Source organism: Marmota marmota, unplaced genomic scaffold, assembly GCF_001458135.2.
Source record: "Marmota marmota marmota unplaced genomic scaffold, marMar, whole genome shotgun sequence".
Taxonomy (NCBI): domain Eukaryota; kingdom Metazoa; phylum Chordata; class Mammalia; order Rodentia; family Sciuridae; genus Marmota; species Marmota marmota.
The window spans coordinates 18,067,985-18,084,371 of NW_026000005.1; the positions used below are offsets into that span (position 1 = coordinate 18,067,985).

The 16,387-nt window shown below is 35.4% G+C and overlaps 1 long non-coding RNA gene across 2 annotated transcripts in view; it reads right to left on the reverse strand.

The window, feature by feature from the left end:
- Positions 1 to 16,387, reverse strand: part of LOC125618169 — a 154,357-nt gene that overhangs the window by 96,778 nt on the left and 41,192 nt on the right. For both annotated transcript variants that reach the window (XR_007349426.1, XR_007349427.1), the window contains exon 2: positions 8,406 to 8,493. This is a non-coding gene — a long non-coding RNA (uncharacterized LOC125618169). The remainder of the gene's footprint in view (positions 1 to 8,405; positions 8,494 to 16,387) is intronic.

Consider the following 16,387-nt stretch of genomic DNA (forward strand, 5'->3'; position numbering starts at 1 on the left):
CATTGCTCTTAGTTTTTAAAAAGTTGCTGGAAAAAAGTTCATGGGAAAGAACAATTAATAGGTTTGCTATTCACAGATTGTTTTGGTTTTTTTGTTTATGATTTTCTCTTCATATCTTGGGTGAGGGGGCAGGGCATAGATTCAAATTAAACACAACATAGTGTCAGAAAGCAACTATCAAAAGTGCCAGATTCTCTCATCCTCCTCATTCTGAGCTTTCCTGTGTTCTTTCTTGATCCTATGTTTTCCTTTTTGTTCTTCCTTCAAAAGTGGTATCCTTAATAATAATGATAATAATGGCTTTAACATTTATTTAGCACTTACTATATACTAGCACTATTCTAAGCACTTCATATGATTTGATGAATTTGCTTCTCTCATTAACTCTATTATACCCATTTTATAGAGGAAATTAGAGCAGATTGAAATAGTAAGTAAACTACTTAAGGTCATATTCCTAATAAGTATCCTAGGCAGGTGGACAAACCCTAGCAGATGGTTGCCAGGATCCTACTCTTAACCGCTAGGTCATCTCCTCTTTTTTTTTTTTTTTTTTTTTTTTGGACAACATTCCATTTATTCTAGAATCTTAGCCTTTTAAAATCTATGATCCATATGCTGGTTTTCTGTTTTCTACCCTGGCTGGGGACTGCCTTCATATTGCTTAGCTCCTAGTTGACATTCAGCATGAGAGAGCTTCCCTGCCTTGGCTCTCTAGGCCCCAACATCAACACAAATTTCTTGAATGATTAAATGATAATTATTACTTCATCATTTGACAGTGGAAAATCAAACTGAAGCATTAGTGGAGGAAGGAAGCTTCTGGGATAAGTGCTTTAATTTTTGTTGGTAGGACTCAAAAAAAGCAGAGAAAAAGGCAATGTATGCATTAGAGATATGAATTAAAATCTAGGTAGTGGAAGGTACAATTGAGATTCCATGTGCCGTGCTTTAGGAGCTACAGAATCCCAAATATATTGGATGCATTGGGCAAGGGTGGAAGAAATAAACTTGAAAATTAAAGAGAAGAAATAAAGAAATCAAAGTTCTTTAAAGAAAATAAAATAAATGGTCTTTGAAGATATCAAAGAATATATTTAAGACAACAGTGGAAGGTTTGGAATTTTAAAGAAATAAATGTTAGAGAGAAAATATATAATTAATCATAGCTAATCATCCATCTGTCCATATCTGCCCACCCATCCATCTAATCATAATTAATACACTTGGGGACTGGTAAGAGAAATGGACACCATGAATTGATCAAGAATGGCATTATAGGCATGAGTAATTTACTTTGATACAATTAAAAGTGTATTTGTTTTATTAAAAATAAAAATTTCAATATTTTTATAAATAAATATAAATAGATGCTATCACATACATATTGTTTTTGTCTGGTTTTATAGACTAATATTCAACAGGGGACCCTTTCTATTTCTCATTTTCAGTATTAAACGCATGCACTGGCTGTGGAAACAGATTTGGGCATTTTTTTAAGGTAGAGTGTTGACCCCACCTTTGTGGACACATACTTAGGACTGATATATCTCTGCTCCCTGCATTTATAAATTGTATGTATGGTGTGGCCTGCACTGGGAATTTGTCCATTATCATGTAGGATTCCTTTCCCATGGGTTCTCCCTAGCAGTGGAGAAACATTTAGAAACATGTAAAGACAACTGTGAAATTAACACACCGGGAAAGGAATGTAACAGTGATGTTAAAGTCAAAGTTTCTCTGCTTCGTGCTAAAAGCAACTTATTTAAGCAGACCTTGGTATGTCTTACAGACCTAACATTCAGTGTGAATATCTGTTGAAAATTGAATAAAAAAGCAAAGAGCTCTTTCCTCATGTAAGAACAAGACTTCATACATTTTGTGCCTTTCTTGTTCACCTGGGAAAATACCCAGAAGCTGTTATGGTTGGTCTCCTTGGCTTTGCCGCTCTGCCTGATGATATTGTCTCCCATTGCTCCGAGATAGCAATCTTTGCCTGCTATACAACAAATGTGTTTCTCAGCTCCTTCTTCTTGCTACTGTGGTTAGGCCCTATTTCTTAAGTTGAGCTTGAATTTATTCTTAGAGAATAGTTTTGCTAGGAGAACACATGACTTGGCAGGTATTTGGGAGTAGCCCAAGATGTCTATGCTTCCTGTTCTATAGCATTACCCTTTGTGTTTGGAGGTGCACACCTGTATCTCAGGGCTTCCATGTTGTTGGTCTCTATTTCATTTCCATTAATATTTTGTGAGGAGGAAGTATTTTTTCTACCCCTCCTACCTAGGACTGCAAACTCCTTTTGTTTTCTAGGTTTGGGAGAACAATTATAGAAACATATTATATATGAGTCCATGGCAACATGACTCCAACACAAATCTGCTTATTCTTCTTCTGTTTTTTCTATTTAGGAAAAATGTCAACTCCTCTCTGTTACTCTTCCTATGAAGCTCATTGTGTGAAAGAACAATGACTCTTTTCTGGGTCTACCCTGGGTTTGGTTGGATGCCAGGCCCATAAGGATGTAGAGAAGAAATACACTGATGAAGTAGATGGCCTTATCTACTCCAATAAATCCTGAAATTTGGATGGGAGAAGGGAGCAGATGTAAAAGAGCAACATGAGGCAGGAGAGAGTGAAGGAAAACTCTGTCCCTGCTAAGAGACAATTAAGTGTTTGCCATGTAGCATGGGTCCAACCTGAACTTTTGACACTTTTTCCCATGAGAGAGCAAAAATAATATTTTCAAGGGTAGTGGCTGGCTTTGGAAAGGGCATCTCCTACACTCTCCATTTAGGAACACTGTAATAAAGAAATGAATGGATTCAAAGGCTCATAGCTATGAACATTTTAGGAGGTTGTAGAAGTGCAGTATAAAAATAGAGAACACTTTGGAAATAAAATCACCATTCATCCCAGACATGGAGAAGAGCTAGTCTGACAGGGCCTGTATCTTCCAGTGATATCCAGACTGTGGGCTGAGGATGGGTTTGCCATGGTTAAAATCAGTACTACAAGACTTGTGTGTTTAAAATGGAAAAAAAGACTGGTGGTTGGAAACCTCATTTCTCTTTGTTACTGTTTTTGAAACATCAGGACATCAGCTTGTCTCTTGGGCCTGTGCCCAGGAGGTCTAATTTTGCTGAAGGATCCAGTCAAGACTTTGGAGTTAGTTTAGTATTCTAAATTAGTTATATTTTGATTTTACTTGGATTTGTGGAAAAACTAAAAAAGTCATCATCTAAGAGAGGCAACTCCAGGTTCTTCCTACCTCCCCTGAAATTGTATTTTGGTTGTTATGTTGAACACACAAAAGTAAAAAATATCTCTCTGAAAATGTTCATGCAGCACAAGCAGTTCCTCTTTGAGAACTAACTCATATTCCCTTGGACTGAACAGCATAATTTCATTCTGAGAAGCATAATAGGGATTCCCTTCTCTTGCTCAGTGATTAGAATGTTGGAATAAATCCTTGCTACACTACAGTGTAGGTACCTGGAATGCTGTGTAGATGTTTCTGCATCACTAGAGAAATGGAAGGGAATGGAGAATGGGGGAGGGAAACAGAATTAGAGATTCAGTTACAACCACCCAGTGAAGCCTGGAAAAAAGTGAATCAGAGAAAGTCAAGACATAAGAGATGTAGGACATAATCAAAAACTAGAAATCAAAGTGGAGATCTGACTCAGAATCAAGATGGCAGTGAACATGGAACTGGAAATGGAATAGTATTTATAAAATAAGTGAACAGAAACATACATAGTTTATTAGACCTATCTACGTGGAATTCTGCCTTACCTTATCAATTTTCTGACAGAATGAGGACCAATGACTGGTATGAGGAGACTGGTATGAGGCTCAAAGGCCATGCAGCCCATAGCCACACACTGTTGTCTGAGTGGGTGAAGGGTTCTGAAATGCCCTAGAGGTTTGATTTTGGAAAGGATGATTGTGCTATGAATCCTTGTACTTTCTGTAAATTACATCAGTATTCCTTGGTCTATGCTATTCGGAAATATGTATTGCAAATTTAATTTGGTTAATTCACAAGCCTATTTTTTACCTGTTCAATTTAATACCATTCAAATTTGCCAACAACTGATATACCAGTTTCCTGCCAGACTGCTCAGGAAAAATGTGAATCATCAGTGGCTAAATGGCTTTTCTTGACATTGAACAAATTTCCAATTTCCTATTTAGCAATGATGCATGTATATCACTGACCTTAATAGGAAAATAAGGTCTTTCTATACTTTATCTAACTCAGGTCTTCACATAATTCTGCTCCACTGTAGACTTTTGTGAGTGCCAGTACAGCTTGTTTTATATGTATATACACTTGCATTACATGGTATGAATACATATAGCTTTACATATAAAATACTCATGGATATGTATAATAAAATTATTAACTTGTAGCTTTTATTTAATGTTCTTTTTTTAATGTGCCCAAGAATAAGCACTTTTCAAGCTTATTTTACTTAATCCTCTTACCATCAGAAGAAAGATATTTTGAGAGGTTAAATAACTTTCCATAAAACTCTGATTCAAACTAAATCAAAGCTTAATTTATTTCTGTTGTCTCTTGTTGCCTTCATTACTGTGTTCTTATCCTCGCTGGAAACATGGATCCATTTGCTTCATTGTTATACACTACAGATCCTGAATCTAAGTGTTAACCTATTGCCATGCTACATTCATTATACCTGTTGCCCTCTGTTGCTGATGCGTGGGACTAAACCAAGTGTATGGATAATACATATTAAGCATAAATTCCTAAGAATACCAAAATGCTTGAATTCTTTCTTGATAACAACATCAAAGGTAATTCTTGTGGTTTAGAGACAAAAATATTCTTTGGAAAAACAAAAGAAAATTAGCAAAAATTAGTCCAAGCACAAACACCACAAGGAGAACTGTATAACTATATTCCCATAAGTATATGTTAATAAATTTAGCAACAAAAATACATAGTGCTTCATGATGTGACTCATTAAAAATGAATTTAACTAGATGGTGGTAGAATATGAAGGCATGTACAATGGTTACAGTAAATGTGCAAGTGTAGTCTTTCTTTTAGACCAAGTATTAGGGAAGGAAATTGCATACTTGATGTCTCGTGGTTTCTAGAATGCTGTTTTTGTTTACGGGTTGGGAAAATGCCAGTGGTTTCAACAAAATAAGAATAGAAATCGTACATTATTGTGAAGTTATTTTAAAACAGCAGATGCAAGGCAGGTCACAGAATTTTTTTTTTAATGTTGTCATGAAAATGGATCTAGACTCAATAAAACTCCTGATGGATTGAGGGCATAATTTTCATTTGGGTATCCCTATGCTTAATATTGTTAATACTTCCCCTGATAAACAAGTTATAGAGAAATATAAGATTACTAGAATATTTGACCTAATAAGTAACTGAAAACTGAATATTTTTATTGAAATATAGATGGAAGTTTTTCATTTCAACAACCTCCATGAAGCTAGAATGATGTGGAAATCTAAAAATCTGTATTTTACCTTTTGAAATTTTTCTTAGTGCTACGCTCACTGAATCCATGGATTGCATTTTAGTGTCACACAAGTAGCATCTTAACTTGTCTTAACTATGGCTAAGACCTTCTGAGTCTTTGGCAACGTGCATATTTCATCATCTCAAAGATTGAGATAAAGTAGTTGTAGTTTGTGGAAAGGAATGAATCACAAGAAAATATTTTCAAAAGTGTGTTCCTTTATTTTCAAGCCCATACTATTCATTGGAAAGGACTGCTTTATGTGAAAATTCGCAGAACTTAAATGAGTAAGAGTGATTCACAAGGTGAAGGCTTTGGTGATCAGAGGTCTTATGCAGTTTGGGGTATTTTATATACAACTTATGGTCTTCCAAATGGGTCACTGTCCTGGCTATTTCTTGAGAAACCATTGTTTAGGTGTTTAATTCATTTCTTGAATAATCTACTTACTGTAATGATTGCTTTCTGGTGACATTTAAAGGTTAAAATGTAATATATAATTTTTCTTTTTTGTAGGAATTTCCAAATGTGTGTGGTTATTGCAATCTTTCTTTTAAACACAATTTCTAAACCATTGTGCTATTTTCCTCAACTCCTCCCACAAACAGACATTTAAAATTTTTATAAGTCATGTTTTCATTGCTCAATGTGATCCTCTAATGGTTCCATGTATCTCCTGGTTGGGACATCCCTGGTGAATGAACTCATTTTTTTCCCCTCTGAAATCTGTTTGTGTTATCTTGGTTTATCTGTGCCAAGATAGCAAAGGGCCATGCTGTGTCACCTGGCTAATACAGGCCAGGCATAGACATTCAGGCCTTAGTTCATTCCATTCCGTTCTCAAAACCACCAACCAAGTGTCCTAACACATAAACTGTGTCCTTACTGAAATCCTTCAAAAGCCTTTGGGATGAAGTACAAACTCCTCATAGAGTACACAAACTTCATGATATTGCTCTGGGCTCATCTCTAGTGATCTAGAGAACTGGTTTTGACTGCTCTGAGTTCATGGCCACTAAAACTACCTTCCTAGTGCCACAAGGACCTGGGTTGGTTTCAGCTACTTAGCAGTCCCGGCTACGGTGAGCAGAGAACTGTCCCTTCTCTGGGTTTACTCTCACTGAGAGGTGTTTACAGGAAGTTTGCTGGGGCTCTGACTTGCTGCATAGCCTATGGACTTATTTCACTTGATCAAGGATCCTCCTTTGTCTAAGGCACACACATACCACTACATTTGCCGAGTCTGAATAGTAGCAGGCACAATGTTTTACTTTAAGCCATTCCTCCCCCCTGATACTCTTACCAGTGGAATCTGCTCACTCTTCCAAATAGTTGTCCATATGATACATTCCTTCCTCTGGGGATATTTTAATACCTACTCAAGATTTTGGCTTCCCCTCAACATTCAGATAAGACTAAACACCAATTGTAAATGCAGCTCAAGTTGCTTTATCTCGTCAGAATTTCTTTAGCCACCATATGAATCAGTGGATGCAAAATGGGTATTTGGAGAAAGGGATGTACTTTTACCACATGGCTCTGCATAACTACTTTATATTGCACAATATATTGTATTAAAATTGTCTATTATCTTTCTCTTTCACCAATCTATAAACTCTTTGAGGGCAGGAATTGTTTCAATTCAATTTTGTACAATGGAAGTAACGTACATGGCACAAGAATAATTGTATTTAGAGATAATGAACAAAGAGGAACAGTGTTCTGTCTCTAGGAATGATTCTTCAAGTCATTTGTTTGCTAGTTCATTTTTTCAGAACAAAATGATAAAATTTCTATTGTACAGACCCATTCCGAGTGGTTTGAGTGTACATGGAAGATTAGTATATTTGTTGCCATTGTTTATACTGTACCTGCTTGGTGGCAATAAACACTGGTGTTCTTGGAAATGGTGCTTGCCTAAAAATCTTCTGTTAGTCTTTGTTCATGAGGTCACACTATGATAAGGAAATGGGCATGAATGGATTTACCAAATCTGCCATCATGTGACAGATCTATATATTTAATGGTGAATGATTAATGTGTTATGGCACACATGTAGAGTAATGATACTTTAAAAATGTCACAGACAAGCAAACGGGACACTTGACATATATGTACTCTGTCTTTTGTCTTCATGTAAGAATTACTTTGTCAATAATTTTAACAAAAAAGAAAAAGTACACTACACTAAAAAAATCACTTGACAGAAACATAAATAATGGTATACTTACAAATAAATGCTAAAATAAGTTTACATTTTTAAACATGTAGGTCAGGTTACATATGGAAAAGCATAAACAAATAGGCATCATTACTTCATTGTCTATAATTATTTCCAGTCAATTAGTTTATAAATTCCAGATTCTTTTTTTATTTCACAGAATAATGTGATGTGAATAAATACCTGTTTTTCAGAAGGAAAACAGTGCACTATGGGTATTGGCCTAAAGATATAAGCATCTCTCTATAATTTGTATGCTGTTTTTTGCTAGCCATATAATTTTGTTTTGATAAATAACACATGATACAATTGGCCTTGCTGGCTGACCACCCTAAAGAAGATGCCTCAAAGACTCTCTGTAATATTTGCAAATGAGCTAGGTCAGTGACCACAAGACAATGACTTCTCCTAAGCAAATAAACATGCAAAAGGCCAGTTGTGGTCACAGCCCACGGAGAACAGCAAGTCCAATCTACAGATGGCAGAGAATAGAGAACAGTGGAATGGGGAGGCCCATTCAGCTCTTGAGTAAGTTCTTCAGAAGGGCATGTTCCACCTACCATGCTGCCTTCATTTCTACCAGAAACCATTTTCTTTTAATTAGGATTTGAAGGTATAGTTAAAGTGTTAATTTAAAAAAAGAACAAGACATTAGTTAACTCTTTACTTACATCCTTGTTTTCTCAGTTTCTAGGTCTTTGGTCTTGGATCTGTCCTCCTTATTCTTCAATTTCCTCATCTGCAGCAATGGAATAATCCCTGAATTTTAGAATTGAAAAATAAAATCAGGTAATGCAGGTGAATGTATCCAATACAGTACCTGTCATGTGGCAGGCAGTTCACCAATGTTAGTTTCTTTCCTCCACCCATTGAACATATTTTTATGGAGTGCTAGGCCCTGTTTTTGTCTCTTCAATTCCAAAATTCATGTCCCTATAGGAATGTAGCTCCCACTCAGACCTCCTTACTTTTTTCTTATTGTTGTGTTGTGAACGTCTTCTATGAGACATTTTATATTTTTTGCCAAACAAATGTGTGCAGCATTCCAAACATGGTAACTAATTCTTGACACCTAATCTCTGTAGATGGCAAGCCCTCCTTCTCTTTCTTCTCTTTGGCTTCTTTCAACCTGTCATCGAAAACTCTTTTCTAAGTCTTTTTAGACCTCATAAAATCAGTGACTTAAAACAGTGACTGTGGTCCCTAGAACTTTGTCATGCTTGTGTATAACTCTAATTAACAATGCATGTCCAATATGTTTTTGGCCATTCGAAATTTTTTCCATGTTATATCATATGCAGTAATGTAGGATATATTTCCTTTGGATTCCCAAGTCCTAATAACTGCTCTCAAGGCAATGAGTTTTTGAAAATGAAGACTGATCCATTAATCTTCCTTTATTCTTTACTTTATGCTTATCATGATAGAGATGGGGTGCTTCTTAATGCTCTTGACTTGGGGCACGTTTTATACTTTCATCACACACAAAGCCTCCACCTCTTTTAATTAGCATATTTTGGCTTCAGTGCTGTTCACAATCTTTACCTGAAGCTTGAACTGAGCTTCCAGTGGAGTCTTCAGCAACCCTAGGTTATGTAGATGGTTGTGTTGCAATAAAAGACCTGATGCCAAACAGTTATCATTCCATCTGAATTGTGTAATGATAATTTTAAATTCGAAATGATGATATAGAATATTCTACTTATAAAGAAAGTGTAAGTCTTTCAAGTTTCACATGTCGAATATATATATATATATATATATATATATATATATATATATACACACACATATAATATATAATATATATATATATATCGATTATATATATATATATATATATATATCGATTATATATATATAATTCAAGGTAGCTAACTGAAGGGTTTGGAAGAAAAGTCATCTTCTAGAAAAAGAAAACTATGCATTGTTACACTTTAGGATTTCTTACTTGAAATTAGCAAATTTGACTTTCCACTATTTATATTAAAGTATGTGGCCAGTGCAGTTTATTCAAGATGAAACAAAAGCCCTTATATGAACTACACTATCATATTTATTAACCTCTAGAGAATCAGCTTATGAGCCATCACTGCCTGTATAAACTTTGAAGGCGAGCCAATGATCAATTAGATCCTGAAGGAGGATTCAATGATCAATCATAAAAATCTGATATATGTTTTAAACATATATCATAAAAAATACTGAAAAATTGACAGGTTTCAAACATAAGAAATGTGGATTTCCCAATACTCTATGCTCATAAAAAGAGTAGGAAAAACAAGAGATTCTTAGGTCAGCCCATGCAGTTGTTCAACAGAAGTACAATCAGAATGGCAAAGAATATAGTGATAAGACAAACCAACACAGGGGCAGTTCTGTCCTTGGAAACCCTGTATAGCCTTCAACAGACAAAATTTGCATAATAAGCAAATGTGAAAACAGGCAAAACAAGCAAGGAACTGACAGATGATTAAGGGACCTACTGAATAAAGCTTTTTAAAATGTTCAGTTAACTTAATTATTCTTATGTAAACTCATGAGAAATTTAGGGCAAAAAATCAGGATGTATAAAGGAAAGTCATTTGATTTTTTTTAACAAAAAAGGAATAGTCAAAATGTTTCCTAAATTTAGACTTTTTATATTTCCATTACACATTTTTCTAGGTGATTGATTCAATGAGAAGCAGATTTAATCTAATAATATTGCAATGGAATATTATATTATCCTGTAATATCAGAAAAAAACAAATATAGTGAGTTATATTAGATTACAGTCAGTATCATCTGAAATTTAGTTCTACAAAATCAGTTTGATTTTTTTTTCATACTAGTCAGAACAGGTGGCAACAGCAATGGTTTCCTTCTATAATTCTTGGTTTGAACTTTTTACACAGCAGGCCTCACCTTTGCTTGAACTTCAAAGAGTGCATAAGTAAGATACAGGGCAGCCACAGTCCCATTTTATCCTATTAAACTTCCCTAGGTCTTGGAAGTTCTTATTTAAGATGTGAGGTTGGGCCAGGAGAGTCAACTTTTTAACAGTCTGGTACATGATTTACATTTTAACCGTTTGTCTTCCCCAGAGCGCACCATGTTTCCTAGACTTTTGTAACTCAAATCAGACAACGATGTGAAAATGAGCATTTGACTCAAAATTTATTAATTATCTTAAAAGTGCTGTTCAAATTGATGAATGTTGCTTTTCTGAGTGTTTCCAGAATATTGAATTCATCTAATACTTGTTTTTTTGCAGTTTGAGCTTAGGGAAAATACAGTTCTCCATTATTCACTCTGTGCTCTTGCTTGGACAAAACTCCTTTGCCCCCAACTTTCCTTTCTTATTCTTAAAGAGGGTTGAGGTCATATGTAAGATCTCTGGTTAGGGCTACTTACATGACCTTAACTTTTATGTGCTCTTTCTGGAGACTTTCTTGTTATTAGAGGTTGAAAAATATCTATATAGCTTCTCTATTGCTTTTTTTTCCCCTAAATTTTCTATGACTTCATTATACTTCTCTCTCTTCTCCTAGTTATGGTTTATCAAAAAGTTCACTCCTTTAAATTCATGTCCACTATAAATGTTTCTACCCTTTTAATCAAGTACAACGAGTACCTATTGCTTTGGCACAGTTTACAAGCTAATAAGGGAGAGAAAAATGTAGGTAGGAGATCACATGTGTGGTAAGTGTTGCAACAATCATAATGCACGATGAACGTTTGTCTGGCTGCAGGAATAAACAAAAATCGATGTCACTGCTAGCTGTGAGAAGAGGAATTGAAGCAATCAGATTCCTTTTTACAGGAAACTGAATTGGAAATACTGAATAGGAAATAATTAGCCAATTAGCATCAGGAATTTATCAGAAAGGTCATGAGAAAAGGTAAGAATTCAGTATCATCTTGAGGTAGCAGATCATACAGGAAAACAAAAGACACTAGTTAATGTCTGAAGAAATATAGAACAGGCAATACTAAAAGAGAATCACAAGCACCACAAGGGAGCAGGCAGCTCCTCCTAAGTGGTATAATTGCTAGAAAGGTTATGGAGATGGTGGGAGCATGGGAAAAAAGAGCCTTAATAAGGCCTAGTAAACCACACATATTGGAATTGTGATTTTTCAAGATACATTTACTCTGTTTTCAGAGGTGAGGTAGGAGATAATAGGGTATAGCAATTATCAGCACTGCATGTAGAATGATATGGCTATATTGTGTGTACAGAACTGTAGCAAACCAACGAACAGTTCTACTCAATGTTGTCCTCTACAATCTGGAGTAGCACTTAACTTTTAGGGTTATCTTAACAATTCGATGAAATAAACCAGGTAAAGTACTTGGCACAGTTTCTTGTTCTTATGTTTTGAAATACATTAGCTATTATTATTTAATTCTATCTCAAAACTAAAAAGCATACTAAACTGGTGGCTTTTTCAAACTGTGGATCGCAATCATGAGTATTTTATGTGGTAAATTTAAGGAAGAATAGCCAGCCATTTTAGATAAAGAGATAGCTTAGACTAAGAAGAATTTTCTACAATAAAGATATTATTTGTAAAACCTTTTTTCAGGTACATGTATGTATATCTGTGTGTATGTGTGTTTACACAGGACCATGCTCATGATACGGTGACCACTATATTAGATTAGGGCTAGAGAGAACAGATTGGTCATGATAAACATCTCTGTATTTTTACTATAATTTGTTCTCAACAAATAAATCAGAGTAATCCTTATAAATAAAAACCCTGTAATCCTCATAAGTACAAGTAAGTAAAACTTATTTCAGGCCATTTAACAACTCCAATGGGTGTCCATATCAATAAGAGTAAAAATAAAATTCATTGCTATATAAGCTTTCATTCAACACTCTTACTGAATTTATTTTTACCTATTGGAATATATCTCCTATTACTCTCTTTGCTGTCTAAAACCCTCTTCCTAGAAATCTCTTCCTGTGGTACTTTGATGACTCAAATATTCCCTCATCTCTTCAGGTTCTTCTAAAATGTCATTCTTTCCGTAACTGGACTTGACCACTGAATTATATCTCTGCTCTCTGCTCTCCTTTCTTGATTTATTTTTCATCAGTCATTACTACTTAACATACTCTGCATTTTACTTTTTTCCTATATTTTTCCACCATATCTATGCACCAAGAATTTTCATTGGTTCTATTTTCCATTGTATTCCTAGTCCCCAGAATAGAGCAATGCCTAGCACATAGAAGAGACTTGCTGAATAATTCTTGAATGAGTATATAAGTCAGTAGACAAGACAGGTATAAAGGAAATGTATGCAAAACAGGTGACAAGTAAAGAATTAATACCTACATAGAGAAAGATATTTTATTAATTCATAATAAGAAGACAACTCAATGGAAAAAATGAGCAAATAATATTATTCTAATGTTCAGATGGTCTACCCAATGTCCTTTCTCTCTTTCTTACTATTAGAGCACTAATCTCATTTAGTGCAGCCAAGATTCAACTAAGGAGCTTCCTCTACAGCTGGAGGGTCCTTGCCACATGGTCTTGGCCCTGGAGATAGAAGCACAAATCGCTCTGTGGACTTCTGAGAAAGTGATTTTGGCCTTTTGCACTTTCTTTCTTCTCTGATTGATGGGGGTTCTGTAGCTACTTTGTGAGTAGGGAGATGAGTTCATGTTTCAAGGAGGGAGAAAGGGAATGTCTAAAGCAGCTCAGGTTGTTCTTATGTCAAAGAAAAATTATATTACTCTTATTTGGGCTTTATGTAAAGGCAGCTCAATTGAATCCTTAACATAAACATAAATAAATAATTCTTTGAAGAACATACCTAAATTGGAAATAAAAACCTGACTCTATCACTTTAGTATTCAGGAAAAAATGGAATTAAAGGAAGAAAACATATCATTTTTGTACCATTTTTTGCTGGCAAAAAATTAAAGCAAAGTAGCGCAAGATTAAGAACAAGAGCTATGAAACCAGATAGTCTAGGATTGACTCCCTGCTTCTTCATTTAAAACTGTGTATCCTTGGGGAAATTCCTTAATCCTGCCGAGTCTCCATTGCATGAGTTAATATGTGTAGCAAGTTCAGAATTATGCCTGGAATATAGTATTTTAATTATTGTTATTTAAACTCCTTCTATAGTGAGAGCTGAAGAATGCAGGTTATTATCATATATTTCTGATAAATTTTAGCCAATTTAGAAATGAGTCTGATGATACCTTAAAAATGGTGCATATATAACCACCAAACCAGTATTATCAAACAAATAAAGGATCCAGTGTGTAAGGATATACGTGCAAGAACAATTAGATTGCATCATTTTCAAAGCAGCAAGAAACAATTGGTTCCCACAATCTGAAAAACAAGTGAATGCCTAGAACCAGAGGGGTGTCATATAATTTGCATTGCACGTCTATAATGTGACATTATACAGTCATCAAAAAATCAATTTGGTGTATATCAGTTAAGTTGGAAAAATCTTTGCTATGTACTATTATCCAGGGTTTATACAGATTCAGAAACCCTACGTACTGTATCACTGTATCTTTGCAAGCAACTATATGAACAGGAAGACTTGTAATAAGGATTTAGATCAGGTGGTTAATATTAGCTACCATAATTAGGGTATATTGACATTTTAAAGGGGTGGGACATAAAAAATGCACATCATTTTAGAAAGATGACAATAATGAAATATGATACCATATATGTGAAATTATTGGTATGAGAGGGCTTACACACAAGAATTGCAGAATGCGAAAATGTGTCCCAAATATTAATGGTGGTTATCTCAGGAAGGTGGGGTTTCAGACTATTTTTGTCTTCTTCCTTGCAGTTTAATTCGTGGTTTGCTTTGTAAAAACCACTATATATTTTATACAAGCAGAAAAATAGTTTTATTATTATGAGGTTTTAAGAAAAGGGAAAAGAGAATGGGAAGAAAGATGGTGGAAATGCCTTCTATAGTTTTTGTTTTTGTTTAAGATGCTGAGTTTAAAAGAGACATAGACGTGATGTGGAAACTAGAGGTGAATATAGGTGTCCATGGGCTTGTGGAGGCAATGGTAGTTACCAGAGTGGGTTTCAACGCTCGATGTAATGATTTTATAGGGTGGGAGGATTTGAAGATTCTGTTGACAGAGGGTGTAACTGAAGAAGGGAATCCTGGAAAAGGTGAGAAGACTGGAGGATGGGATCCAGAACCAACATGTAAGGCCGGGCTTTGGCAAGAGGAAGGACTGTCCTCAATTAATTAAAAGGAAGATGGAATGGGTGGAGAAAAGAGAAAAGGAGAAGGAGGGGAGGGCAGACAGAAGAGACGGGAAGATTTGGAGTTGGAAAAGATGGGATGTTCTCAACTGATAGCTTTTATGTTCTTGTGAAGTTTGAGGAGTTAGGAACTTGTTGGGAGTGGCTCAGAAGGCAATTTGATGAGAAAGCTTAAATAGTTATAGGGAGGAAAGAGACATAGGGCTCACTAGGAAAATATGGAATTGCCTGGCAGTGGACAGTGTGTGTGTCCTGTTTCCTGGCCAGCTGCCTTTATGTTCTGGCTAAGCTGGACCAACAAAAAAAGACAGTGTTCCAAGTAGTGAGAAGAGTGACTCCACACCGGATGTGAGCTTAAAGAAGTATTTCTCCACTGAGCAGAAGCATGGATACCATGATATTTTCTATATAACAATGTTTAACAACAACTCAGTACTGTGTGTGCAACAGTGGAAGTGCCTATAAAATAGGAGCAAGACATGGCCACGTTATGGGGAAAAAATTGACCCATAATTGGTAGACATTGAACACCTTTTATATATGTACATTTGTAGGCATAGAAAAGTACAGTATAGTTGTTTTGCTCATCAAATATTCTTAGAAAATGATTAATGGAGGTGATGTATGAACCAAATTTTGCACTGCAAATGAGGAGTCCCAAGTTATTAGTTGTTAAGATTCATCTAATGATGTACAGTATTACATCTGCACTTTTAGGTTTTTTTTGCCACTGTGATCAAAAGACATGACAAGAATAATTTTAGAGGAGAAAAAGTTTTATTTGAGGCTCATGGTTTCTGAAGTTTCAGTCCATAGACTGTTCATTGCTCTGAACTTGAGGTGAGGCAGGATATCATGGTGGAAAGGTATGGAGGAGGAAAGCAGCTCAGGACATGACACCAAGGAAGCAGAGAGAGAGAGTGCCACTTACCAGGGTTGAAATATATACCCCAAAGTCATGGCCACGGTGACCCACTTCATCTAGCCATAACCTACCTGCCTAAAGTTCCCATCTAGTGAATCCATTCAAGCAGATCAATGCATCAACTAGGTTAAAGCTCTCATAACCAAATCATATACCTCTAAACTTTCTTGCGTTGTCTAACACATGAGCTTTTGGGGGATACCTCATATCTAAACTACAGCACTTAATAAAGTTGCTCTGTGTTTTGGAGTACCCCTTCCTTTTCTCTTGAGGTAGTTAAACCAAATTTTATGAATCTGCTTCTAACTTTGACATTCTGTTAGTGATGAGTGTTATAGTTCTTAGATTCTGCATGGTTGAGGACTTCTTGAGGTGTTAGTTTAAATGTCACCTCCTTAGTAACTGCCTTGTTTAAGTAAATACTCGAAATATTCTCTAGCATTGTTTAATTCCTTGATAACATCCA